A 27038-nucleotide genomic window follows, 5' to 3' on the forward strand; every position below is an offset into this window, starting at 1 on the left:
TAGTTCCTGTATATTAATACAATTAAATATATATGTGAATAATATCAGTATGAAGTATCTAAATATGTTATATTGTATATAAATATAAATAAATAATATGCAGTATATGTGTTTGTATGTATGTGTGTATATATATACACACACAAATACATATGTGTATATATATTAGGGAGGGCATCTATGTGAAGATTATCAATAAGATGGGAATAAAAGCATTGTCTATGCCATAGAATTGAGGAGAGGAATAAATGACAATATATGTAAGTACCTAGCACAATATCTAGTCACAGAGTAAGACCTCAGAAATATTTGTTACTATTACTCTGTAATATATCCTGTCACCACAGTATAACCCATGGTATACGTGACATAACAGAAGAAGCCTGGTTAGGAGTCACACATTTGGTTATTTTGGAGATACACACTGAAATATTTACTGATGAAATGATGTGACGTCTAGATGTGCATCACAAAAATCCAGGAGGAGATCCAAGTGTGTTTCAGAATTGGTTAGGGTATTCATGAAACAAGGTTGTCTATGAATAATTGTTGAAACTGGGTAATGGGTACAAATAGGGTTCATCTTTACCATTCTCTCTGCTTTTGTATATGTCTGACAGTTTGCATAATAGAAAAATTGTAATAATCAGAGTTGTAAATTCAAATGTTGACAAGGCCAGACAGGTAACATAAAAGAGAGAAGCACGCAGGGTAGGGACTGTGGCAAACTGGGAAAGAATATGTCTCTTCCAAAGGGGCAGCCAGTATTCAGCTCCAGCTTAGTGTTGCTGGCTGGCAATGTTGGGCCAAGACTGCCAGATTTTTCAGTTTTTCAAGATTGGCCACAAATTATGATGTTGATATGAAACCTTCAGTTCTTTAAATGTTGGTAACTAACTGAAATATGTTTTATTGAAAAGTATGCTGGCCATCTAAATCAGGCCTGCAGAACAGACTCAGGCTGGAGCTGCTAGTTTGTAAACTGCCTAAGAAGCCAATTTTAAGCAATTTTCATTCTCTGGAGCAGTAGAATATAATTGACAGCGTTTCTAAAGCCAACAATCCAAGAATGCCATTGTGCTGTCCCTGCTGTTCCTTATTATAAGTCCCGTGCCCACACATGCTTTGCTGTCTGCCTTCCATCCCTACCTGAAGTTTGTCTAACTTTATCTTTCATTCTCTTTACTTGGTTCTGATCTTAAGGTTCAGAGCACTGATGACCAAGACTTCACAAGTGTCCAAGAGAGGAGACCTCACAGTAATGAATTAGGCACCAGCTCACCTGATCTTTCTCTCTGGTACATTTTGCAGCTGTTCTTAACAATATGCAGGTCCTTTGGACAGTTTTCAGAAATATTATGCCCCAAGGGGCAAGGTACCAGGCTGGAAGGGCGGGGCACCCTTGAGAAGAAAAAGGGAATTTTATAAAACTAGTATCAATTTGTGATCAAGTAGAACTTCCTGAAGTTCAGCAGTTCTTTCAATCTCCCTTTTTTCTTTTTCTTCTCTTATATTGAAGTAAAATTTAAAATTTAATACTTTTTATTTTTTAAAAGCATGTGTGGCGTCATCTCAGTCTTATTAAATTCTCTCTGCATCTATTCACCCATCCTTCTTTTTTTGTATGTGTGTAGTGGTCTCTGTGAGAGGGTTCATTAATGCCAATCCTGATCATTTCTTCCACATGAGATGTCAGTAGATTTGTTTTTTTTGTTTTGCTTTTTTTTTGCTTTGGACTTTTATGAATTGATTGAATTTTCATGCCAATTATTTTTAAAGTATTACATAGAAGAACAAATGGACAGAAAAATTTAAATGCAATCAAATCTTGTTGATTTTGAAGTATAGGAAATAATCTTTTTAAAATTTTTTTTATTATACTTTAAGTTTTAGGGTACATGTGCACAACGTGCAGGTTTGTTACATATGTATCCATGTGCCATGTTGGTGCGCTGCACCCATTAACTCGTCATTTAACATTAGGTGTCTCTCCTAATGCTGTCCCTCCCCCCTCCCCCCACCCCACAACAGGCCCCAGTGTGTGATGTTCGCCTTCTGCATTGTCAGGTAAACTGCAGGATACTCACTTGTATTTGAATTTCAAATAAACAACAAATATTTTTGTATAAAGTATGTCCCAAATATTGCATGAGATGCAGTTATCCAAAAATATTTGTTTATCAGTAGTTTGACTCAGCACTCTGTATTTTTATTGCAACTCTCACATAAACGTGTTGTCATTTTCATAGGAAATGCTTTAAATACTTTGTCCTTTTTTCCCCATCCATTCATCCCATTTATATTTTTCTTTTAATTTAGGAGAGATTAAGGAAAACATTAGATACTTTGATTTGAGCCATCCCTATAATTATACACATGCATGTGTTATATACACTCATATATATATTATCTATATACAGATATATATGACAGTGTGCTCTATATAATACCTGATATAAACACACACGAAACACAAACTAAACTGACTGTATTGTTGAAATAGCTGCTCAGTGAAATACGTCTTGTGGTCTGTGGTCCTTCTGAAACCGACCCAACAGTTCTATAGACCAGTGGTCCCCAGCCTTATTGGCACTAGGGACTGGTTTTGTGGAAGACAATTTTTTCATGGACTTGGTGGGCAGGGCAATGGTTTCGGGATGAAACTGTTCCACCTCAGATCGTCAGGCATTAGTTAGATTCTCATAAGGAGTGCGCAACCTAGATCCCTCGAATGTGCAGTTTACGGTAGGGTTCGTGCTCCTATGACAATAAAACGCTACCACTGATCCAACAGGAGGCAGAGCTCAGGCGGTAATGCTCGTTCGCCTGCCACTCACCGCCTGCTGTGCAGCCCATTTATAACAGGCCACAGACCAGTACTGCTCTGTGGCCCAGGGGTTGGGGACCCCTGCCATGGACTGTTCTTTTTGATAAAAATAGAAATGGACCCTTCTGGTTTTAAAGTTTGAACCTTACATTTGTTTTATCTGAGTTCCTTCCTCAGGAAGCAACCTTCAGGCCTCTCAAAAAAAGAGATCAAATAACTGAAACTCACCAGATCACCACATCCAGAGAGTGAGATGCTAGACCCCCCTTTCATCTTGATTGCTTCCTTGCCCCTCCCTAGTTCCTGTTTTCTTACACATTGTTAAATTTCTTCCCTGCTATATAAACCCCTAGTTTTAGTTGGTTCGGGGGATGGATTTGAGACTGAGCTTCCATCTCAGCTGCAGCATCCGATTATAGCCTTTTTCCTTGGCAATACTCACTGTCTCAGTGATTGGCTTTCTGTGCAGTGAGCAGCAGGACTTAGACGGTAGCCTTGGTGTTTTGGTAACACTTCCCTTCAGTCATTTCGGAATGAGGCAGAGAAAGGACAAGGTCTCCTGTTTAGCTTAGACTTGAATGTCATGTAGAACTGGAAGGAGACAAGGACCCAGTTGCCCTACTGGCTTTTTTCTTTATCCCCTTATCCCACAGCAGCAGTGAGGTATCTGGGAGTCCTTGGGCTCTGGAGGAAATGTCAAAGTTGGTGGAAAAGCTCCGAGCCCAGCAAATCTGCCCACTCCCTGCAGGACTGCTGCTTTCACTTTCACTCTTGCCCATGGCCTAGGGACTGGAACGGCCTCAGCCATCAGCTGGGTGGCCTCTGCCAAGGCTCTTTTTTTTTTTTTTTTCTTTTTTTTTTTGAGACGGAGTCTCGCTCTGTCGCCCAGGCTGGAGTGCAGTGGTGCAATCTCGGCTCACTGCAAGCCCCGCCTCCCGGGTTCACGCCATTCTCCTGCCTCAGCCTCTCCGAGTAGCTGGGACTACAGGCGTCCGCCACCACGCCCGGCTAATTTTTTGTCTTTTTTTAGTAGAGACGGGGTTTCACCGTGGTCTCGATCTCCTGACCTCGTGATCCACCCGCCTCGGCCTCCCAAAGTGCTGGGATTACAAGCATGAGCCACCGCGCCCGGCCTGCCAAGGCTCTTGAAACCAGTCCTACTGCTCACACTAGTGGTTGTACTTTCTAGGGTGGCCCTCTGCCCCACATGGCATCCCCTTAGCTTCTGTCTTCTGGTCCGCCAATTATGGCAGCTACCCACACCCCTGTGGGTATGACAAGCTGTGGCCTAGCCTCCTCAACAAGGAGAGGGAGGAGAGCCTGTGGCAGAAGTGAGTGAGCTCACCTGCCTGCAGAGTCCCTGATATCTTACTTCTGTCTATTCACTTTTCCTCTCTGCCTGCCTTGCGTTTTCACCCTTTCAATCCATCCAGCTGATGGATCCCTTATGCATCCTACCTACCCCCTTACATTCTTACTCTTCATCACGTCCCTTCATAAGGTGCCCTGGTCTCCTTCCTCTCCCTTTCACCTTCTGCTAGAGCACACATGGCCAAACACCTCATACTCACTGGAATTTCCTTGTCTTGTGTTATCATTAGAGAAAATTGTATACAATATATGTGTTATATATTATATATGTTAATATGTTAATATATATTGTATACAATATATGTTATATATTATATATGTTAATATATGTTGTATATAATATATATATTATGTAATAAAAATTATATTTTTTAGCGATGAGGTCTCGCTACCTTGCCCAAGCTGGTCTCGAACTCCTGGCCTCAAGCGATCTTCTCACCTTAGCCTCCCAAGCAGCTGGGATTAGAGAGCATGTTTTTATTCCCCACTACACTGAGCTCCTGCAAGGAAGGACCTCTGTTTTATTCATCCCAGAATTCTAGTGCTGACAAAGATTGTCTTATTGACCAAATTTTACTCAGGTTCCTTTGAGCTCTTTTTCAACTAGGCCTGGATTTTTGGATTTCTGAGTTTGTCTCTGCATTGTCTGATTTCAGCAAGGAAATTGCTAAGTCCTGCTAAGTCTATTTAGCCATCCCCCATATCCAACCACTCTCAATATCTAATCTGGTTCCTCATCCTCCACCATCTCCCAGGTGATGTTTGATCACCCTGGTGCCTTCAGCAAAAATAATGTTAGGTCGGTTTAGCCCAAATCTTCCATTATGCCTGATGTTTCGTCTTAGTAAATTTCCATCCATTGACTCCCACCTTGTTCCTTGGCTCTAAATTCCCATTTGCCCACACTGTATTTTAGCTGATCTCAATCTATCTCCCCCATTGCAAGATGCCATTGCAGTGATTCCTATACTTATCTTGATATTGCCCCCTCGAACACAGTCTTTCTCACCATCTTTAACAAGTGTCATTTTAAAAAAATTGAACAGTAATGATGCTGTGACTTTTATAGGATCAGATTCATCACTGGACTCCTGGACCTATCACTGCAGACCTCAAATGTGCACCTTTTAAGCCCTTTCCTTCACTCCTGACTGATTGATTTGGGATCCACCGCTAAGTCAGACTTTTGAACCATTGTTCCAGGCAAACTTCTGTTAAAGCTGGTAAGGACTGATTTGATTCTTAAGATTCTGAGTATACTCTCTGAAGCAGGTTAGAGTCCCAGGCTTCTTTTGAAAGGTATCTCCTAGGCTGGATGGTCTCCTTCTTGGATCTCTGTCTTGAGTGGGGATTATTCTCTGGCTCCCTGGGCTGAAAGCTTTTCTTTCTGGCTTTCTATTTTGAGTGGGAATTATTCATTGATTCTTTGGGCTGGAAATTTTTTTTTTTTTTTTTTTTGAGACGGAGTCTCGCTCTGTTGCCCAGGCTGGAGTGCAGTGGCGCACTCTCGGCTCACTGCAAGCTCCGCCTCCTGGGTTCACGCCATTCTCCTGCCTCTCAGCCTCTCCGAGTAGCTGGGACTACAGGGGCCTGCCACCACGCCCGGCTAATTTTTTTGTATTTTTAGTAGAGACGGGGTTTCACCGTGGTCTCGATCTCCTGACCTCGTGATCCGCCCGCCTCGGCCTCCCAAAGTGCTGGGATTACAAGCGTGAGCCACCGCGCCCGGCCGGAAAATTTTTTTTTTGAGACAGGGTCTTCCTTTGTTGCCCAGACTGGAGCACAGTGGTGTGATCATGGCTCACTGCAGCCTCAACCTCCCAGGCTCAAGCAATCCTCCCACCTCAGCACCCCTGAGTAGCTGGGAGTACAGTCACACACCACTATGCCTGGCTAATTTTAATTTATTTTTTTTGTTTGTAGAGACAGAGTCTCACTATATTGCCCAGGCTGGAAATTTTTTTCCTTGTTACTTTGTGAGGCCTCTCTGTTCTATTTGATCCTGTTTTTCCCATAGGAATTTCTGAGTCAACTGAAACACCATTCTTGAATTCCTACTGACTATATGCCCCACCTACACTGTCCAACTCCTTCTTGTTGACATGGTTTTGCTGAGGATAATTTGGAACTTCACTGATCTTTTTGGGAAACTTATCATCTCCCTAAACTGGTGTCTCTAAGACTTCTCTCTTCCCACTGGTTTCTCTCCTCCTTCCTCCTCTTACTGTAACCAAACGCAGGCTAAGCTGCTCATTGCTTGCAAAATTGAATAACAACGACGAGGGTGGTAAAAAGAAAGTGACTTTTATTCCAGAGCTTAGCAGTGGGGAAACAGAACAGGCTCCTGCCTTAAGGGAACTGCTTTAACTTTCAGGGAAGAAAGCAAGGGCTTAAAAAGGGAAAGTTGTTGTGAATGGCATGTAGGAGGGGCAAGGAGGTGCAGGGTCTACGTGACTCCCTTGGATGACTTATATTGAATGATGTCATCTGATGGTCTGGTCTGCACCATCATGGATAGAATTGGATTGTGAATTAATTGTTGTCTTGAGACAATCTCCTGGTGGGGAATTCCAGAGAGTGCCTGTTTTGTTTTGAGATTTGGGCCCTCTTACTTCTAAAAAAACATATATTTAGATAAGCTTTCAGTCTAGGTGTTACTGGTGGAGGGTGTCCAGGTTCTTGGCGTTTTGAACAAAGAATTGGACAAAATGCACAAAAAAAGCAAGTAAAGAGTGAAGCAACAAAAGCAGAGATTTACTGAAATTGAAAGTACACTCCACAGGGTGGCAGCGGGCCTGAGCAGCGGCTCAAGGGCCCAGATACAGAGTCTTCTTGGGTCCAAATACCCCCTAGAGGTTTCCCATTGGCCACTTGGTGCTCACCTCACGTAAATGAAGTGGTGGCTTGCAATCACTCTGAATGGTTGTGGAAAGCAACCAATCAGAGGCTGAAGTGAACTTACAAAGGTCACATTTCTATGCAAACATCTGGTGGTTGCAGAAAGCAACCAATCAGAGGCTAAAGTGAAGTCAAAAAGTTGTACTTCTATGCAAATGAAGACCTGGCTGGCAATCAGATTGAGCTGAACTAAAGTTATAAAGTTACACTCCTATACAAAGGTCTGGTTGGTTGCCAAAATCAACCAATCAGAGGTACTTTCCATTTCCCATCTGCAGCAAAGGAAAGGTGGGGGTTTGCAAAGGGAGTAGCCTCTGGTCCTTTTGTTACTTAGGCATGGAAAGTTAGGGCTTTCCTTTCAATTTAGTTCTAGGAAGTCAGTGTGAAACAGCTTTAGGTTCCCTGCCTCCAGACCCTCTTCTCCTGCTTCACAGGGAGTGCCTGTTGGAAAGAAGGTAAAGTTTATAATTATATTCCTAAAGAGTAAAGTAAGAGGTGAGGGAAAAAGAAAAAAAGGTAAAAATAATCTTTTTAAGAAAATGAGGTACTTGGTTACGACTCCCCACTGTCAAATTCCATTCCATTTTCATGGGATTTGGGCATTGTTTTTATTCTGGCAACTTACTGCTGAAAGTGGGAGGAGTTACAGGGTATCAGAATGGAACTGATTCATTGGAGTTGGAAATATTCACAAGTACTGGGGTTCACAGACAATGTTTGCTGGAGCATTATGGTGCGAGGCCAGGAAAGTCTCTTGGGAAAGCCTGTCTTGCATTTCCATACAGCAGTTGCAACAGCAGTAAAATCCACAGCAAAGAAATATGCCTATCCCTGCAACCAGGGCCAAAGTTATAAGCAGCTTTTGCCACCAGGACAGTCCTGACCTGAACCAGGTTGCTAACCATTGAGCTAGTGACAATGTGGGGTCAGACATAGTTTTGATTTGTTGGTTCATGTCTTGCAGGGCTAACAAGATATTTTCTGAATTATCTGGGATAATATTTAGCATTCAGTCTTACTTACTAAATTATCATACACAGTCCCCACTATCAATTGTATCCAGAGTTCCTGTGGGGATATGATGACAGGTGGACTCAATACACAAATTTAACAGTTTTTTTTTTAGTTTATATTTCCCACATCTTTTGGTTAAGACATACAGGAGAGGTCATAAATGTTTATGAAGGCAGTCTTGACACGTGTATGGAACAAATATGTATGTAACATATGACTCATGTTTATTTTTGTGTGGGGACTTAACATATAATGTATTATAATTAGGCCCTATACATCAAAAGGTCTTTTTAGGACATAAAGGCATGCAAATGTGTACTTTTTGTAAACTAGCCAGAATTAGCCTATGGTCAGTGGTCTTGTTTATAATTTGGTATCTTATTGTTACAAAGAATCTGTCTTATCAGTCTTATGATCTCTATTTTAATGTTAATGCTGGTCAGTTTTGCCTAAATTCCAAAAAGGGTGGGGATGGTGTAGTGAGGCATGCCTGATGCCCTGCTGTCTGTCATGGCCTGAAACTTTTTCTTTTAGGTTTCTTTGGGATTCCCTTTGGGAAACAAGGGAGTCCATTTAGTTGGTTGGGGTTTAGGATTTTATTTTTTTTAGTTTATATTCCCCACTGCTTTTGGTTAAGACATACCAGAGGCAGCATTGATGGCTAAACTTTAATTTTGTCCCGTGTTGTTGCCAGGGTGGTGTGGGTCCATTATGTCCCTTGGTAGGACCCCTATGGCCAAGGGATTGGAGCCAAAAGATTTATAGGCAATTAAACATTCTAGGCCCGATGGGAATGGAGGTAAGCAGGCACCCATTAACCTTTAAAATCCCTTTCAAGTAACATAAGAGCATACATTTTATGCATTGAGCTATTCTAATTTTGGCTTGTAGCAATTAGGTATATAAAACACAAGCATTTTGTTTAGTGGCTTAGGCATCTGTGTGCCCGTCCTCAATTTGGAGGGTCTGAATTTGTTTTATCCCTCAAAACTAGCCCTTATAATCTCATATACCCACCGCTTGCACAATAGTCCCTGGGCTTGGAACGGCTGAATAGTTTTACGCTCCGGAGGCAAAACAAAGATAAAGAATTAGCAGTGTTACAAACAAAAAAGTTAAAAGCCCTGTCTAGTTTTGAGAAAGGTAAGTTTATAGATAGCTAAACATTTAAATCATTTAGTATTAAGGCATAGAATAAATTATATTATTCCAGATAGAGGCAAAATTATTAAATGAATCTTAATGTTTTTGAGGACAGACCTTTCCCTGTGTCTCATGAAAGCAGTTTATTTTGATTGTTGCCTTTGCCTGAGTCTAAAGAGAAGACTTTGGTTAACTTGAGTTTGGTGTCAGATACTGGCAGGAGTCAGTGTCTTCTTTAGATGAGATATGTGTATCCAGGAGTCAAAGCCCTATAACTTAACAACACAAAGATTAGTTAATAGAGATGCAAGATATTTTCTTGACGCCTTCATGGGATTTGCAACAGGGGTGCCCCATTTACTCAGCCCACCCCACTCAACCCCTTGTAGGAGGGAATGTGTGAGTGAAGCGCAGCAGCCGGAATAAGCAAGTGCAGGAACTGGCTGGCTGCTTTGGTGCCAGCAGGAGCAAACTCTGTGCAGGCCCCTGTGGCATTGTCCAGGTGGGGGTGCCTCCAACCCCAAGGCCCCAGAAGGCATGTTATGATGCTCTCTTAGCTCCACCATCCTCAGACAGCAGTGTGTTATTAGTTAAGTGGGCCTTTTGCCTCATCACATGGGGCAGCTTCCCTCTGCCAGTGAGGGCAAAGGGCCAGTGTGACAACCTTTTTGGCTACCTGCACTTGGTGAATCCCAAATTCTTGTCCAGTGCCAAAGAGGAATGAGGTCATGCAGATGAATTGAAAGATGGTGAATGTGGAGAATTTTATTGACTGATGAAAGTGGCTTTCAGCGGAGAGGGGAGCTGGAAAGCGGACAGGAAGGGCAGGTTGCTTTACCCTGAAATCAAGCTGCCTCTCTGCCTCTCTCTTCCAAAGTCAAGTTGCCTCTTTCCAATGTCCACCCACTGTCTCTGAAGTCAAGTCATCTCTCCCTGACATCCAGCTGCTTCTCCTCTCTATCAGCTGAATCTGGGGTCTTTATAGGCACAGGATGGGAGGCGGAATGGGCCTAGGTAGTTTTGGAAAAGGCAATATTCAATTGGTAAAAATACATTATTCAGGAAGAACCAATTGGGAGAGAGTGGGCACACAGGAATAAAGTTCTCACTTTGGGCTGTGTGTTTCAGGCTTTTTGGCTCAAAGGTGGGGTTTTACCATGGACCCCCCGCTGTCTGCCTAGAATTTCTCTGCCTCCTGTTGCTATCAATAGCACCTGATAAGGACTTTTAAGGGGTTGGAGGTGGTAATACTGGAGTTTATGACCTGATTGGAAGCTGTAAAAAGATTTTATAACCTTATAGTCATTAATTTTTATAGCTTTGATAAACCTCAGCAATAAGTTTGAGACTTAATTTAGGATTTGATTTTGAGGACATCTGTCAAAGAGGCTAAAAGGCTTAAAAATTGATCAAAACAGAACCATAGGTCCTTGTAAAAAGTGGCTAATGTATCCAAAATGATAACTAAGAGATTTTAAAGGCAAGGTGGAAGGTTACATGTATATGAAAACTTAAATCCTTTCAAATTTCAGTTTTTTAATCAATCAAAAACTTAATAAACTTTATTAAGACAACATAGGAACTATCTTGATAAAATGTAAATAAAATCTTGTTTCTTAAGCCAGTTATCAAAAAGGCAAAAAAAAAACTCACCCCTTCTTTAGTGCGACTGCATTTTTAAATTAGAAAACCCATTTAGAAAACTTGAAAGTCAAACTAGATGAAAAAAGTACTTAACTTTAAACATACACAGGAAGACTGTGTTTAAGGTAATGAGTATAGCCAGGGAATACATGACTCTGACTAAATGCATGAGAAATTCTCAGATTATATTGAAAATTTTGACATATTAAGGAAAGCCAAGAGTGCAGAGTCAAGTTATCCTGGAGGAAAACATTACTTTTCTAGACCTTTAAGAGAAAACATTTTAGCATTAGGCCACAACAGCAGTTAGAACTGGAAGAAAAATGTTATAGGAGTTGATAAAAAAGCTAAAGGAGGGAGTTGTTACCTTGGGCCCTCTCAAGGGGAAAAAAAGCTGAATGCAGTGAGACACATCAAAAGTTGAACTTCTGAGATATGATTCCAAGAAGTTTTTAAAAGAAATAGGTTATAGAATTAAAATTAATAATCTTTTGCAATTTTATTTTTTAACTTCTGAGTCCTTTTCCCTTTTCTACCTTTTGTAATTTTATTAAGAGTAAATCAATACCTTAAGAAAACCTTGTTTTACCATAGGTGACCAATCTTTAGAAAGACTATTATAAATAATTCCTTTTTAATTATAGCCCAACTTAATTATATATAAAATTTCTTTCATAAATTCCTCTTCACAAACTTTATCATGACTTACATAGATCATCTATAACGTGCTTGGACTATTTGACTTGTCCTAAATTTTTCACTTTTCTAAATAACCAGTCACTTTATTTTAGGATGAAGATCTTATTTCATATACAAATTATTTTATTTTCTTTATACCATTTTTAAATTAAAGATATATTTTTATATCCATAACTTTTTCATACCTGTCTCCTATTTATTGCCTTTTTCTTTTTTTAAAAAAATAACTAAAAAAACCCTCTACATTATATAAAGTTATTTTTAAACTAGGAATATAACTTATATAATACTTATTAACTAGAATTCTTATTCTTAGCGACCTTAAATTTTAGTGAAAACCTAGGAAGCAAGAAATTATGAACAATTTAACAGATAATAGTATTTTATAGAGGAAACCATTCCATAATTTCATTTTAATTAATTAACTAACTAATTAATTTTTTGAGACATGGATTCACTCTATTGCCCAGGCTGGAGGGCAGTGGTGTGATCTTGGCTCACTGCAACCTCCATTTCCCAGGCTCAAGCAATTCTCGTGCCTCAGCCTCCCAGGTAGTTGGGATTACAGTCATGTACCACCATGCCCGGCTAATTTTTGTATTTTTTGTAGAGGTAGGTGTTTGTCATGTTGGCTAGGCTGGTCTTGAACTCCTGGCCTCAAGTAATCTGCCCATCTTGTCCTCCCAGAGTGCTGGGATTACAGGTGTAAGCCACTGTGCCTGGCCTCCATGATTTTAGAAACATGTTTTTCTTTACTTAATTTTTTCTTAATTAGAAATGGCCCAGACATCCAACAAGCAATTATTATTTAATTTAAAAATTTCAAGATTTTAAAATATATGAAAACTGTATTTACAAGCATTTATTTTTTATTTATTTGAGATGGAGTCTTACTCTGTCACCCAGGCTGGAGTGCAGTGGAGTGATCTCAGCTCACTGCAACCTCCATCTTCCAGGTTTCAGTGATTCTCCTGCCTCAGCCTCCCAAGTAGCTAGGACTTCAGGCATGCACCACCATGCCTGGCTAATTTTTTTTGTATTTTTAGTAGAGATGGGGTTTCACCATGTTGGTCAGGCTGGTCTCAAAACACCTGGCCTCAAGTGATCAGCCTACCTTGGCCTCCCAAAGTGCTGGGATTACAGGTGTGAGCCACTGCACCTGGCCTGCAAGCATTTATTTTATTTACATGTTTAAATTTTTAAACTTTTGACAGTTTATCTAGATTACTTATGAAAACTGAGATATTACGCAAAGGTAATCATTATTTAGAGTTAGTTCCCTGTTAACCATTTTTAAAGTCTGTACACATTAGGTGTTTATTTAAGAACCTTAAAGTTAAACATATGGGCATTTTGTTGATAATTTAGAAGATTTAACTTTTTATTAAACTAACAATATTAGTCTTATTTATTTAAAAAAATCACCCAAAGATTTTTTTTGGTGGGTTTACAGGCTTATGACATTTATGTTAAAGCCTAATACTTTTATTTATAGACAGTGACAAATATAAACCATTTGGTCAATAAACTCAGAAAAAAAGGTATGCTGACAATTCTGAAGGTATTTCTATTTTTGTTTCACCAATAATCTTAAGATCAGTTTTATTTATCAAAGATTACTAAATTCATGTGAACTTAAAAAGCATTTGTACCTAATATATGTGTACTCATTTACTTATAATCCTTTTGGTAGCATGCTAGATACAATATATAATACATGTACATACACATGAACAGATCTAAACATGTATACGCACACAAACAAAGGTCCCAATAGCTTTTACCTCAGAATTCCAGCCATAAGATAACAATACAAACTCACAACTTTATGAAAGATAGCTGGATCCACATTATTCTTTGATTACATTGGAAGCTGTTTACCTGGCTAAATTTTGATTGCCCCCAATATATAATCCAATGAAAGCCGTGAACCAAAATTTGGGTAAAGCAGTCTCTGTGGCAGTTTGAATATATATGTGTATATATATATAACCTATCCTTTTTTTTTCAGTTTCAGATGAGTTTCCAATGTTTATATTCTAGTTGGACCACAAATAATGAGTCTCATCTCAGCACCCGAAGGTTAGTAATAGATTTCAAGCAGGCGGAATAGAAATTAGAGGAAGATGGAGAGCTTTAAAACACTCTGCTTAACTTTCTAGTTGCAGGTTACCACTTGAGCTCTGAATTTTTCTTGCTGTAATTTTCTCATCATTTAAAAATGTGCACAAAAATACGTCATAATATGTAACCAGCTGTAATTCCAAAGAGAATTAAAATATGAAGTTCCTGGCAGGCTTCTGTGAAGGAGCTGGGTTTTAAAGGAGAGAAAGAGAAAGAGAAGGAAAGAGAAGGAGGTTTGTGACCCTTCCAGCCCCTGCATGGTGTGGGGTTGGTACCCCCACCACTCTCATTTACCTCCCGTCAGGGAAAGCCCAAGTACCCTAGACCTGCACAGTGTAGGATGAATCCCTCCCCACTCCACAAGTCACTGGTTGAAGTGAACTGTTTCCAGCTGGAGGGAGCTAAAGATGGCTTTGCCTGAGAGAAGTAATGATGTAGGTGGCTTTGCAAGATAAATCAGGAAGATGAAGTTGGAAGTGAAAAGGAAAGGATGAGATCAGGATCCACACACAAAGGTCAAACACTCACACTTACAAACAAATGGTGCACTTCTGAACAAAACCCTGGTTAAGGGGCTAGGTAAAATCCTGAATGCCTTACCTCAGTTCCAAACAGCTCTACAGGCAGCTAAGTCCAAATGGTGCCAAAGCCCCAACGGTGCCACATATACAAATGTGTCAAACGCCAAAATGGTGCCACTGGCAGCCAAGTCTAAACAGAGCAAATCCCCAGCAACCCTGTAGAAGACACAGAGGAAAGTCGAGTCCACTCCAACTCACTCACCCAGTTTCAAAGGTTGCCAAATTTCTTCAGAGGTCACATTCTTTATACCAGCAAGCCATTGAAGGCAGCAGACATCCTGCAGGAAAGAGAAAGGGAGGTCACCTGAAAAGAAAGCATTTTGGCAGCTTCTGGGAAATACCCTAACGTTTTTACCATGGGTGAGCTATCCACAAGCAGTTGGTGTTCACAGGTGGCCCTGTACCCTGCCCAGTAGTGTAAACTGGGCCAGTAGGCTCGGACAGCTAGAAATGCACAGTGCTCCCTGTATGGGCCACCAAATGTTTAACCAAACACAGGTTTGGCCGCTCAGTGCTTGCAAAATCAAATAGCAAGGACGAGGGTGGTAAAAAGAGAGTGACTTATTCCAGGCCTGGCATGGTGGCTCACACCTGTATTCCCAGCACTTTGGGAGGTTGAAGCAGGCAGATCACTTGAGGCCAGGAGTTCGAGACAAGCCTGGCCAACATGACAAAACCCTGTCTCTGCTAAAAATACAAAAAAATTATCCAGGCTTGGTGGTGCACGCCTGTAGTCCCAGGTACTCAGGAGGCTGAGGCAGGAGAATTGCTTGAGCCTGGGAGGCAGAGGTTGCAGTGAGCTGAGATCGCACCACTGCCCTCGAGCCTGGGTGACAGAGTGAGACTCCATCTTAAAAAGAAGAGAGAAAGAGAGAGAGAAAGAAAGAATGAAAAAAAGAAAGGAAAGAGAGAAAAAAGAAAGAAAGAAAAAAAGAAGAAAAGAAAGAAAAGAAACTGACTTATTCCAGAGCTTAGCAGTGGAGAAGCAGAAGAGGCTCCTGCCTTAAGGGATCCACTTTAACTTTTGGGATAGAAAACAAGGGTTTAAAAAGGGGAACTTGGAATGATCCAAGAGGGGTGACTAGGTGTGGGATCTATGTGACTCGCTCTAATGCTTACCTTAAGTGATGCTGTGATCTGATGGTCTGGTCAGTGCTTTCGTGGACAGAAGTGGGTTGTTAATTAATTGCTGTTTTGAGGCAGTCTCCCGGTGGGGGAGAATTCCAGAGGGTGCTTTGTTTGTTTTGAGATTTGGTCCCTGGAACTTCTAAGCAAAAACATAGATAAGCTTGCAGTGCAGGGAGTGCCTGTCAAAAAGAAGGTAAAGATTTTAATTGTATTCCTAAAGAGCTAAGTAAGAGGCGAGGGAAAAAGAAAAAAAGGTAAAAATAATTCCTTTTAAGAAAATGGGGTACTTGGTTTCATTGCTACCTTCAATCTTCTCTTCAGCTGCCTTGAATGCTTTAATATGTCCCTGGCAAACTCCTACCTCTTCCATTCCTCTGTCCACTCCTGCCAGACTTCCCTTCCCATTTTGACCCCTCAACTTCCCAGTCTCTTTACCTTTAGGTTGCTCGACCCCACTGGGGGCTCTCAAGGGACTTAGTGACCCCAAAGGCAACTACCTGAAGCTCAAAAGGAAAAAGGATAAGTAGAAATAGACTGAATATTTTATCCACTCAGATGTGTTTTGGAGATATTCAAACAGCTGCTAGATGTCTCCTTAGTCTCTTGCCTAAAATAGTATCCACGGACTTCATAAGATTACATATCAGGGTAAAAGAAAATCTTAAAAGTCTTCTCTACAAATATTGATTTAAAAAAGGCTTTAGCCTTTATTCAATAGGTAACCTTGTCCCATTTTTGTCAGAAATATAATTCGGATAAAAATATAAAGAAGATATGAATCAATGAGTTTTGTATTAATGATTCATGGCTAAAAGTTTAGAATGAAACCAAGATCTCTGTTTATGCCTGTCTCTATGTTTATGTGTGAATGTATGATATGTATATGTGATTTTTTTCCACCTCTGGATGGTATTAACTAATGAATTTATAAAATCTCTTAAAGGAGCTCTATTCAAATTGGCCGAAAGATAAATGAACACTTATCTCCATGGAATATTCCTAAAACTCCCAGCGATATAGAAAGAAACCCAAATGCTTTTCAAGTTCACATGACCTGGGTAAATCTTTGGTAAATAAAGTTAGTTTAATATTTTTGGTTTAATAAGAACAGCTGTCTTCTGAGTTGTCAGTTTCAAGTATAATATGGGCATATATTTTTATTCTATTTGGGTTTACTCATTTAATAAACTAATATGTCTGGCAGATGTTTAAGGTTATAAACATTATAAATTCAAGCTAATGGCTGGGTGCGGTGGTTCACACCTGTAATTCCACCACTTTAAGAGGCCAAGATGGGTGGATTACGTGATGTCAGGAGTTTAATACCAGCCTGGCCAACATGGTGAAAACCCATCTCTACTAAAAATAAAATAAAATAAAAAATAGCGAGGCATGGTGGCATACGCCTGTAATCCCAGCTACTCAGGAGGTTGAGGCATGAGAATTGCTTGAATCCAGGAGGCAGAGGTTGCAGTGAGCTGAGAAGGTGCCACTGCACTCCAGCCTGGGGGACAGAGTGAGACTGTGTCTGAAATAATAATAATAATAATAATAAATATATCTAAACTAAGAACAAGTGTACAAGTAAAGATGCAGGTAAAAATGAATTGTCTGATATCCATTACCTCATGTGTGTCAAGCACAGTATTAAAACAACAAACTCATGCATTTAACTTTTTAGGTTTTTGCTTTTGTGATGCCAGTCAAACATGGACATCCTATAAAAATAGTTAATAGGGAAATAACTTCAAATGATGGCTAGCTTTGTTTAATGTTATGTTTGCCTAAAATAAGAATCTAGATCTTTTCTAAGTAAGATAAACCACTTAAACACTAATTACTGAACCTAAGTTTTAAGTTTATATGCTTTTGGTGTTTTATTTTATTTTATTTTTTTTAGATGGAGTCTCCCTCTGTCGTCCAGGCTGGAGTGCAGTGGCGCGATCTCTGCTCACTGCAACCTCCACCTCCCGGTTTTATTCGATTCTCCTGCCTCAGCCTCCTGAGTAGCTGGGACTACAGGTGTGTGCCACCATGCTTGGCTAATTTTTTGTACTTTTAGTAGAGATGGGGTTTCACTGTGTTAGCCAGGATGGTCTCAGTCTCCTGACCTCATGATCCACCTGCCTTGGCCTCCCAAAGTGTTGGGATTACAGGCATGAGCCACCGTGCCTGGCCTGGTGTTTTATTTTTATATGATATAGCGAAGCTAAATACATCTGGTTCTGTTAATGAACATGAAAAATTATACAATGAGGAAGCATATTCTTCTAAAAATTGTGAAACTGTGTGTTCATAAATTTGCTAATCTGCTACAGAACACTAGTATATGACAGTGCTGTAGACTCAATGTTTGTGTCCCCCCAAATTCATACGTTGAAATCCTAACCCCTAGTGTGATTGTATTAGAAGGTGGGGCCTTTGGTAGGTTATTAGGTCATGAGGGTAGAGTCTTCACAAATGGGATTAGTGTCCTTAAGCATTCTCTGCCTGTTTCTATTCTGTAAATACATGTAAAGCCCTGATAAATTTCCCCAAATGTCATTGTTACAAACCTATTTATATCTTTACTAGAGAGCATATTGTGGGAAAATTTTTTATTTGAAATCACACAATTAAGAGTTCAGAACTGGTTAGAAGAGTAGGGAATGGCTTATGCTAATATATCTACAATGACATATCTGTGTTCCTGTAGTGTTAAGGATAGGAAGACAATGGATATTCAACAGCAGCAACAGTAATAACAACAATTAATCTAAAGAAACTCACAAGAAAATATGACTAAATATTTACCCACTTTTGGCATTTGAGTTTTGCTTTCAATTATTTAAACTGGATTTCCTGAAGTATTTAATTTGAAATGTGAATATCTGTTCTCTTCAAGTGATACCTTTTTCCTTTGCTGATTTTAATGTGTTTTCTGTAGCTGTAATAAACCATAAACAGGTGTCTGAGTCCAGAAGCACAGAATGCTCTATGAAAGACCATGATCCATTCTCTCTCCTATCAACACGTTTTTGTTTGTTCTGTACTCCATTTGTTTTGTCTAGGAGCAAACACACAGAGATCTTAAGCCTATTAAAGTTGTGTTTTGGCTTAGTTTCGGTACACATATCCTTTTAATACAGCAGTTATTAAAAATTATTTTAGGCAATTAGAAAGGGTAAAGAGTTCTCGGTGGAATTTTCCATTAATAAAAAGCAGCCCCCAAACCATTTCTTTTCTAACAGAAAGCAGCCTGAAACTTCAAGCATATGTAAATGCCAGCAGCTGTACCTGGAAACCAGGTACATTCAATATGGCGATTCTCGCTCCCTTTTCTTTGTGGCCACGTGTGCAGGTGTCATGGCACCAGCCAGGTAAAGTCACATGTGCAGGTGTCATGGCAACAGTCAGATAGAAGCCATAATTGCATAATAAAAGATTAGGGTCAGAGGGCCAGTCTTTTCATGGGCTGTGTAAATGGAGCACCTGGTCAAACCAATCCCCTGGGCTCTGTGTAAATCAATCACCGCCTCCTCAAGCCTTTGTACAAAATTGATCACGTTCTGCCCCAAACCCAGAAACCCTCTCTCGGGTGACCCGCTTTCTTAACAGAGGAAGCTTATTCTCTCTCTTCCTTTTTGTCTGTTAAACTTTCTGCTCCTTAACCCACTCCACGTGTGTGTCCATGTTGTTAATCATTGGTGCGAGACAACTAACTACAGGTATTTCCCTAGACGAAGTTGTTTCACTTTGAATGGTTTGGCACTATTGTCAAATACCATACTTGCTATAAGTCTTTGCAGATTTTCTATTTATTCTTGAGTCAGTTTTGGTAGTTTGTGTGTTTGTAGGAATTTTTTTCAATATATTAGGGCATCTAGTTTGTTGAAATACAGTGTTAATAGTATTTTCTTATAATCCTTTTTTTCTGTCAAATCAGTGGTAACATCCCCTCTTCTTTTTCTAAAAAAAATAATTTCAGCTTTTATTTTTGATTCAGGGGATACATGTGCAGGTTTGTTACATGAGTATATTGCATGATATTGAGGTTTGAGATCTGAATAGTCCTGTCATCCTGATGGGATACTAGTGAACATAGTACCCAATAGTTAGTTTTTCAACCCTTGCCCCCTTCCCTACCTCCCTCCATCAGTCCCTAGTGCCTATTATTGCCATCTTTATGTCCATGAGTACCCAATGTTTAGCTACCACTGTAAGTGAGTACATGCAGTATTTGGTGTTCTGTTCCTATGTTAATTAACTTAGGATAATGGCCTCCAGCTGCATCCTTGTTGCTGCAAAGGACATGATTTCATTCTTTTTATGTCTGCACAGTATGCCACGGTGTATGTGTGCCACATTTTCTTTATCCAGTCCACCTTTGATAGGCACCTAGGTTGAGTCCATGTCTTCACTACAGTGAATATTGCTGTGATGAATATATGAGTGAGTGAATGTGTCTTTTTGGTAGAACAGTTTATTTTCTTTGGGATATATGCCAGTAATGGGATTGCTGGGTCAAATGATAATTCTGTTTTAAGTTCTTTGAGAATTCTCCAAATTGCTCTCCAAAGTGGCTGAACTAATTGACATTTCCACTAACAGTGTGTAAGTGTCCTTTTTTCTGCAGCCTCACCAGCGTCTGTTGTTTTTTGACTTATTAATAATAGCTATTCTGATGGGTGTGAGATGGTGTCTCATTGTGGTTTTGATTTGCATTTCTCTGATGATTAGTGATATTGAACATTTTTTCTAACGTTTGTTGGCCGCTTGTATGTCTCCTTTTGAAAAGTGTCTGTTCATGTGTTTTTTGCCTGCTTTTTAATGGAGTTACTTGTTTTTTATTTCTTGAATTGTTTCCTTATAGATTCTGGATACTAGGCCTTTGTTGGATGCATAGTTTGTGAATATTTTCTCCCATTCTGTGGGTTGTCTATTTACTCTGTTTATAGCTTCGTTTGCTATGCAAAAGTGCTTTAGTTTACTTGGGTCCCAATTGTCAATTTTTGTTGCAATTGCTTTTGAGGACTTACAAACTCTTACTCGAGGCTGATGTCCAGAATGATGTTTCCTAGATTTTCTAGGGTTCTTATAGTTTGATATCTTACATTTAAATCTTTAACCCATCTTCAGTTAATTTTTGTATGTGATAAAATGTTTGTATATGATAACTCATCTTTAGATAATTTTTGTATATGATATGTAGGGGCCCAGTTTCATTCTTCTGCATATAGCTAGCTAGCTATCTCAACACCATTTACTGAATAGGGAGTCCTTTCCCCATTGCTTATTTTTGTCAAGTTTGTAAGAGATCAAATGGCTATAGGTGTGCAGCTTTATTTCTGGGCTCTCTATTCTTTTCCATTGGCCTATGTGTCTTTTTTTTTTTTTTTTTTTTTTTTTTTTTTTTTTTTTTTTTACCAGTATTATCCCCTCTTTCATTTCTTATTTTAGTTTTTGATATTCTCTCTTTTTCTTAGTCTGGCTAAAAGTTCGTCAACTTTGTTGATCTTTCAGAGAACCACATTTTGGTTCTGCTGATAGTTTATATTGCTTTCCTATTCTCCATTTTGTTTGTCTCCATTCTTTATTATTTCCTTCCTTCTGCTAGCTTTGGTCTAATTTCCTCTCCTTTGCTAGTTTCTAAATGTGTAAAGTTAGATTATTGATTTTGTGCATTTCTTCTTTTTTATTGTAGGTGTTTTTAGGTATAGATTTTCCTCTGAGCATTGTTTTTGCTGCATTTCATAGGTTTTGGGAGTTTGTGTCTTCATTTTAATGCATCTCTAAGTATTTTCTAGTTTCCCTGGTGATACTTTCTTCAATCCATTTGTTGTTTAAGAGCGTATTATTTATTTCCACATATTTGTGAATTTCCCAGTTTCCCTTCTGCTATTGGTTTCTAATTTCATTTCATGATTGTGAAAAGTAAAGTAGAGGTTCCTCTTCAAAGACTTTCCTCCCCATCTAATTAGGAATAAATAGTAACTTCTCTTAGAAGCAAAATTTATTCAAAGACCTGGGCTAACATTCTTAAATATCTGTGAGCTGTAATAAAGAAATCAGTGTACTTTATGTTCTTAGCTTCCACAATTTAGCCTAAATATTTGCCCTGGCAATGCTTATACTGGTCCAAGCAAGCATTAGGATAGCCTGTTCCTTTTCCTTATTTGAAGGTGTTTTTACCTTTCTCAGCATTCCATAAATTACTTCTCCTTCCTTTGTTCTCCTCTGCCTTTGCCTCTTTTAAAAAGTTCTTAAGTTGCTAGCCAATCAGGACTAATACAGAATGTGAGGTTCCATTCCAGCCAATGGAGACCGGACATAGCAGTAGGGTGGACATGTCAGGTTATAAATGACCCTGTCTCCCTTGTTCAGTGTAGTCTCATGGCAGAACAGCTGGCGAGTGTACCCTTTCTGCAGAAAGTAAAAATGCCCTTGCTGAGGAAATTAAATTTATGTTCAAGTAAATTTCTTTATGGCACCGGGGAACAAGCATTTCTAACAATTTTGGTGGAAATCCATACATGGATACATTCTCTTCTCGGGCGGTCTCCAGCCCTTTCTCATGGGGGAGCACACTCCTCTGCCTCACTGCAGTGGCCTCAGGGATATGGAATTAAGATCCACCTGGTGTGATGAATAAACCCAGACTCTCAGCAACGCAGGAAAAAAAAAAAACTGGCTGGCGATCTGGAGTAAAGGATCCTCACATATCACGTGAACCAGGAAACTCTGTGCCCAAACCGAGGAAAAACAAACACTGGGAGAGCCGGTAAAGTATTTCCTTGGTGGTGGGGACTAAGGAAAAAGCGGCAGGGTGGTAAAGCATTCCTTAGTTAAGACATACCAAGGAGAGAGAAACCACAGGGGCGGTAAAGCATTCCTTGGTTGGGACTAGAGAAAGAAATCCACAGGAGGTGGTAAAGTATTCCTTAGTCAGGATGTCTTGGAGGTTAAAAAGATGTGAGAAATTCCCACTGTGGGGGTTAAACCTTAAAAAGAGGTGAGAAATCCCCATTGTGGGAGTTGAATCTCACACAAACCTCCGGTAGTAAATATATATTCAAAACTCCCCTTTCCTCTCTTCTCGGGGAAAGAAAAAGGCTAAGCTCCACTCCCACCGGTTGCTCCCCTAGGGGAAGGGGAAGGAGAGGGGGGAAAACAGCAGCATAGGTGGCTGGCAGAGGCAAAGTCCAGCAGGGAGGAAAAAGAAACCAGGAAAGGAAGTCAGAGAGAAAGAGAGCAAAAACAGCAAGCGTGACGCCAGACAGGCGCACCAAGGGTTAAGTCCCTCTCCCCAGCCCAGCTCTAAGTGAAAAAGAGGGTGGGGAATGGCGCCAGGAGGAGAGCAGAGGAGGTGAAAGGGCATAATTATTGCAACTTGCAGTAGGCATCTGCCAAGCCTCTGGGCCAGTGATGGCCCAGGGTCTGGACTGCAGCCCCACAAATCCCACCCAGCCCAAGAAACTGAGTGTAGGAAGAAAGGAAAAAAGTAAAAAGGGAAATTAGGAAAAGAAAAAAAAAAGCAGACGAAACAGACAGCAGTGTGTGTGCGCGGGGGCGGGACCCATGCCGTTGCCCGGCCTTGCCGGCCCCCGCAGGAGCGGGAGAACTTGGGAGGGAAAAAGGAAACAAGGGATGACGGAGAGAGAGAGAAAAAAAGAGAGTGCAAATGAGAGAGAGGAATGGGGGAAAGAATAAGTAAGAGAGAAACTGGAAGAGACAGAAATCAAAGACAGAGGGTGAAACTAGGAAAAGAAATAGTGTAAAAGGAAGGCAGAAAGTTAAGACATGTTTAAGATTGTCTGTGAAAGTTGTAAGAAAGGTTATAAAGGGAATTTATGCAAGAAATATTGTATAATTTAAAAGTAATTAGGCCTCCTGAATGTAAAACTATTAAAAAAGTTTATGTACAAAGTATGTAAGAAAAATAAAATATACTTTTAATAAAAGGATTATAAGGAGGCATAAGAATATGGGTTTTTACCTACATTAAAAGGTTTAAAAAATTTTGTTTTAAAGGTTTAAGCAAGTCTTAACATGTTAATTGTAAAGGAAATTCTGTGTGTAAACATTTTGGCTAAAGTTAAAGGGTTTATCATCCAGTTTTTCTGTGACTCTTACCTTATAGTCAGACATTAAAATTGGATAATGTCTACAAGATTTTATTAAAATTAACATTAATAGCACATTAATATAAAGGTAAAATTTAGATTATCCGGTACAAAATCATACAAAAAGCATTGTCAAATATAAAATGGTGTTTAGCTTTCTTAAGGCCCGAGGGCGGCTGGGTAAGTCACAAGCCCCTCATCCCCAAGGCCACAGTGTACAGGGGAGGTGAAGGCCACTAGAAGGCCAAGACTTTAAGAGGGGGCAGGGCCGCAGCATCCCCTGAGCGGTGCTGAGCAGGAATGGAGTGGGAGGCATCACCATTGGGCCTCAAGCCCCAGAATATGCAGCAAAAATTATATACTTAATTTATCTTCCACTTTCCCTTCCCTCAGAACTGAAAGTCTTTTAGCACAGGTACCAGCCCTAGAATTTCCAGTACACCAGCAGCAGCCTGCAAACCACATCCTCATCAAAAGACAGAAAGAAAAAAACTCGAGCTGGCCTGGGAAGGACTCTATTTTATGCTGTTAACCACTGAGACTGCCATCCTCACAGCTGAGAAAGGATGGACCCACCATACTCGAGTCAAGAAAACATCTTCCTCGTCAGAATCATGGGTTACTGTACTAGGATTAAGCGCTACTAAGTTAAAGAAAGCTTAATTTTCATATACCTTCTATATTGCTTCCTTTCCTTTCCTTATTCTGTTACTAGCTCCTTTGTTATTAATGTAACTTAAGTCTGACTCACCTCAGACCATTGCCTTTAATGCTTGCTCTGTCATACCTTGTAGAAATGTAAAAGATCAATGACAGCTAGCCTTTTCACACAATTATTTATGCCTCAGCCCTCTAATTGACACAGTTACCCCTAGCACTCATCGTTGTGATCACCTGCAGCCAAGACACTGATTTTCTGCTCCTATAGCCTGGCAACCTTGTAGTACATGGGACTACATCCTTTAAACTACTCAGGAGCAAAGTTGGACTTCCATGAAAAAGGTTTGTGCAGATCTAAAACCTCTCATCTATTTCACAAAAGGACTGCCCCTTCTAACTGTCAGCCTTATCAATGTAACCCTGTCCTCTCTATCACCACCTCCACCTTAACTAACTCTAGACCTGTCCTTAATCGCTTTTATTGTATTGGAATAGGAATTAAAAGAAATTAAAGAATGTGTAAGGAGAAACTCAGTTGTATGTAAGAAAACCCAATTCCCTCTGAGAAAGAGAAAGAGTTGGAGTTGTTTAAAAATTAACCGCCTGTTTTTCTGTGGCTAGTGAGCCTTATCTCGCCTCCTTTCCCAGGCATTGTGAAGACCCTGTTTCTCTAGCTGTGCAGCTGCAAGGTCACTAGACAGATAAACTCAAGTTGTAAAACATGTTTTTCCTTGAAAAGTAAGAAATGCTGTAATGCATTTCTCAATTAATTAAATAACTGTCTTTGTTTCTCACTTCTGTAATATGCTTTCCCCTGCACAAATCTCCACCCACCCTACAAAATGCTTAAAAGGTAACTTAACTCTTTGTTCTGGGTTCAGTCCTTTGGGCTGAGTACTGGGCCGGTGCACCTAAATAATAAATATCTTCCTGAACCCCATTGGTCTCTCTGATTCCTTAAAAAAATCCTGCAACATTTCTGGGGACTCGCCTGGGATTGGAGACGACAGATTTACTGTCTCCTTTGCCTGTGGGGACTAGAGCCCAAAGACCGGGGGAGACCCGGCATCCAAGGCACATCATGGGGGAGCTTCACCCAGGCAGAGATTGGCTCTCCCTGCATCCCAGTGGCCTGCCCGGCAGTGCAATGGAACCGGGAATGGGGCTGCAGGACAATACCAGCACTTCAGGAACCGCCGTAAGGAGCAAGGGCCCAAGGCATGAAAGCCCATCCCATAAGGATGAAGGGGAGCTTGGTCACCTCCCGGGGACCAACCACTAATCCAACTTAGAGTGGCTGGGGGCGGCAGGAGTTGCTTGCCAATTTGGATGAACCTTGTGTCCCCACTAACAGTGGAACTGGGAAAAGGGAGAAAATGGGCCGATAGAGTGGCAAGTACTGCAAGGTACAGCTTGCTGGCAGGGTGGCAAGAGTGGCTTGCCATCCCAACTGGGAGTGTGCGGGTGCATGTGAACCTACCTGGGACATGAGAGAGGCTCATTTTGTCCAATGAGTCCTGGGGTAGGAGTGGTGTGTGTATGTGTGTGAACGTGGGAGCCTAACTAGGCTCACCTGGGACACGAGAGAGGCTTGTTTCATCCGATGAGGAGTCCTGGTGCAGGGGAGGTGTGTGAAAGTGTGAGAAAGAGATGGTCTTGGGAGAGGCCAACATGAGGAGTGATGTGGGGAGGCACAGATCCCTTAGCGTGGGCTGTGTGCTCTGAGGCAAGTGTGGGGGAAATCAGACCTAGGACGCTGCATATGGCTGATAGAACCAGCTTCATAGCCACAGCAGGCTGTGACAGGGGAAGGCACATTCCTGGCTAAGCAGTGTCCGAAACTCCCATAACAGGACCCGGTCTGGTGGACCCAAGGGTGAAAGTGAAAGGGAAAGTGTGCCACAAGGGAGGAAATGGGAGGGAAAGCATTGAAACCAACTCCTTTGGAGTGCATGATATAGAATTTTAAAGATTTAGAGGTGATTAGGGGATGAAACTGGATGCTCAAAAGCTAAGGACATACTGTGAAATAGATTGGCCTGCTTTCAATGTGGGGTGGCCCTCTGAAGGTACAATAGACAGGGAATTAATTGGCCATGTGTTTAAGGTGGTCACTGGAGTTGGAGGACAACAAGGATACCCAGACCAGTTTCCCTGTATAGACTCTTGGCTCAATGTGGCACGAAGTCACCTGAAGTGGCTACAGCCCTGCCTAGAGGGATATTGCAAAGCATTAGTGGCTCGTGTGGCCCAACCAAAGGAAGCAGAGGAACCTGAAGCCCCTAGCACCTCCCAGGAAAAGGAATCCCTGAAGCCTCAGCTGAAACCAGTTCTTCAGGCCCCACCTAAGGAAAGGAAATGTCTGCCCCCATATGTGCCAGTCTACCCATCTTTAACCAGAATAAGGCAGGAGGCAGAGTCAGGCGTGTCCAGAGAGTTGGGCTTGGAGGAAAGTGAAGCTCAGTCTCCCCCCAGAGAGGAACAGAAGCCCCCATTAGAAAAAAACAAGCAAGATGGACAGGGTGAGGCAGCTGGGCGCCTCTGCTCAGGCCGACCATGGGCTTTGCAGATGCCACTTTGAGAGACCAGGACACAAGTTTATGATGACCAGGGGCAGATACAAGGCGGCCCTAGGCTTTATGTTTATCAGCCTTTCTTCACTACTGATCTCTTAAATTGGAAACAGCACACCCCCTCCTATATAGAAAAACCTTAGGCTGTCATTGATTTGGTGAGTTCTATTATTATGACACATAACCCAACCTGGCTGGATTGTCAACAACTTTTGCTAACGTTATTTAATACAGAGGAGCGTAGGAGAGTTAATCAGGCAGCTCTCAGCTGGTT

The 27038-nt window shown here is 40.8% G+C and overlaps 1 long non-coding RNA gene across 3 annotated transcripts; it reads left to right on the forward strand.

The window, feature by feature from the left end:
- The first annotated feature begins 152 nt into the window (after positions 1 to 152).
- LOC134736016 (uncharacterized) lies at positions 153 to 25131 on the forward strand. 3 transcript variants are annotated; one of them, XR_010119670.1, is made up of 6 exons: positions 153 to 1298; positions 5268 to 5421; positions 13608 to 13678; positions 16373 to 16498; positions 17330 to 17451; positions 22015 to 25131. It is a non-coding gene; the product is annotated as an uncharacterized lncRNA (long non-coding RNA). The 3 variants fall into 3 exon arrangements; XR_010119668.1 differs by lacking the exon at positions 153 to 1298 and having other exon boundaries at positions 4077 to 5421; XR_010119669.1 differs by lacking the exons at positions 153 to 1298; positions 5268 to 5421; positions 13608 to 13678 and having other exon boundaries at positions 15545 to 16498.
- Positions 25132 to 27038: the final 1907 nt, after the last annotated feature.

This window comes from Symphalangus syndactylus, chromosome X (genome assembly GCF_028878055.3).
Source record: "Symphalangus syndactylus isolate Jambi chromosome X, NHGRI_mSymSyn1-v2.1_pri, whole genome shotgun sequence".
In the NCBI taxonomy this organism is placed as follows: domain Eukaryota; kingdom Metazoa; phylum Chordata; class Mammalia; order Primates; family Hylobatidae; genus Symphalangus; species Symphalangus syndactylus.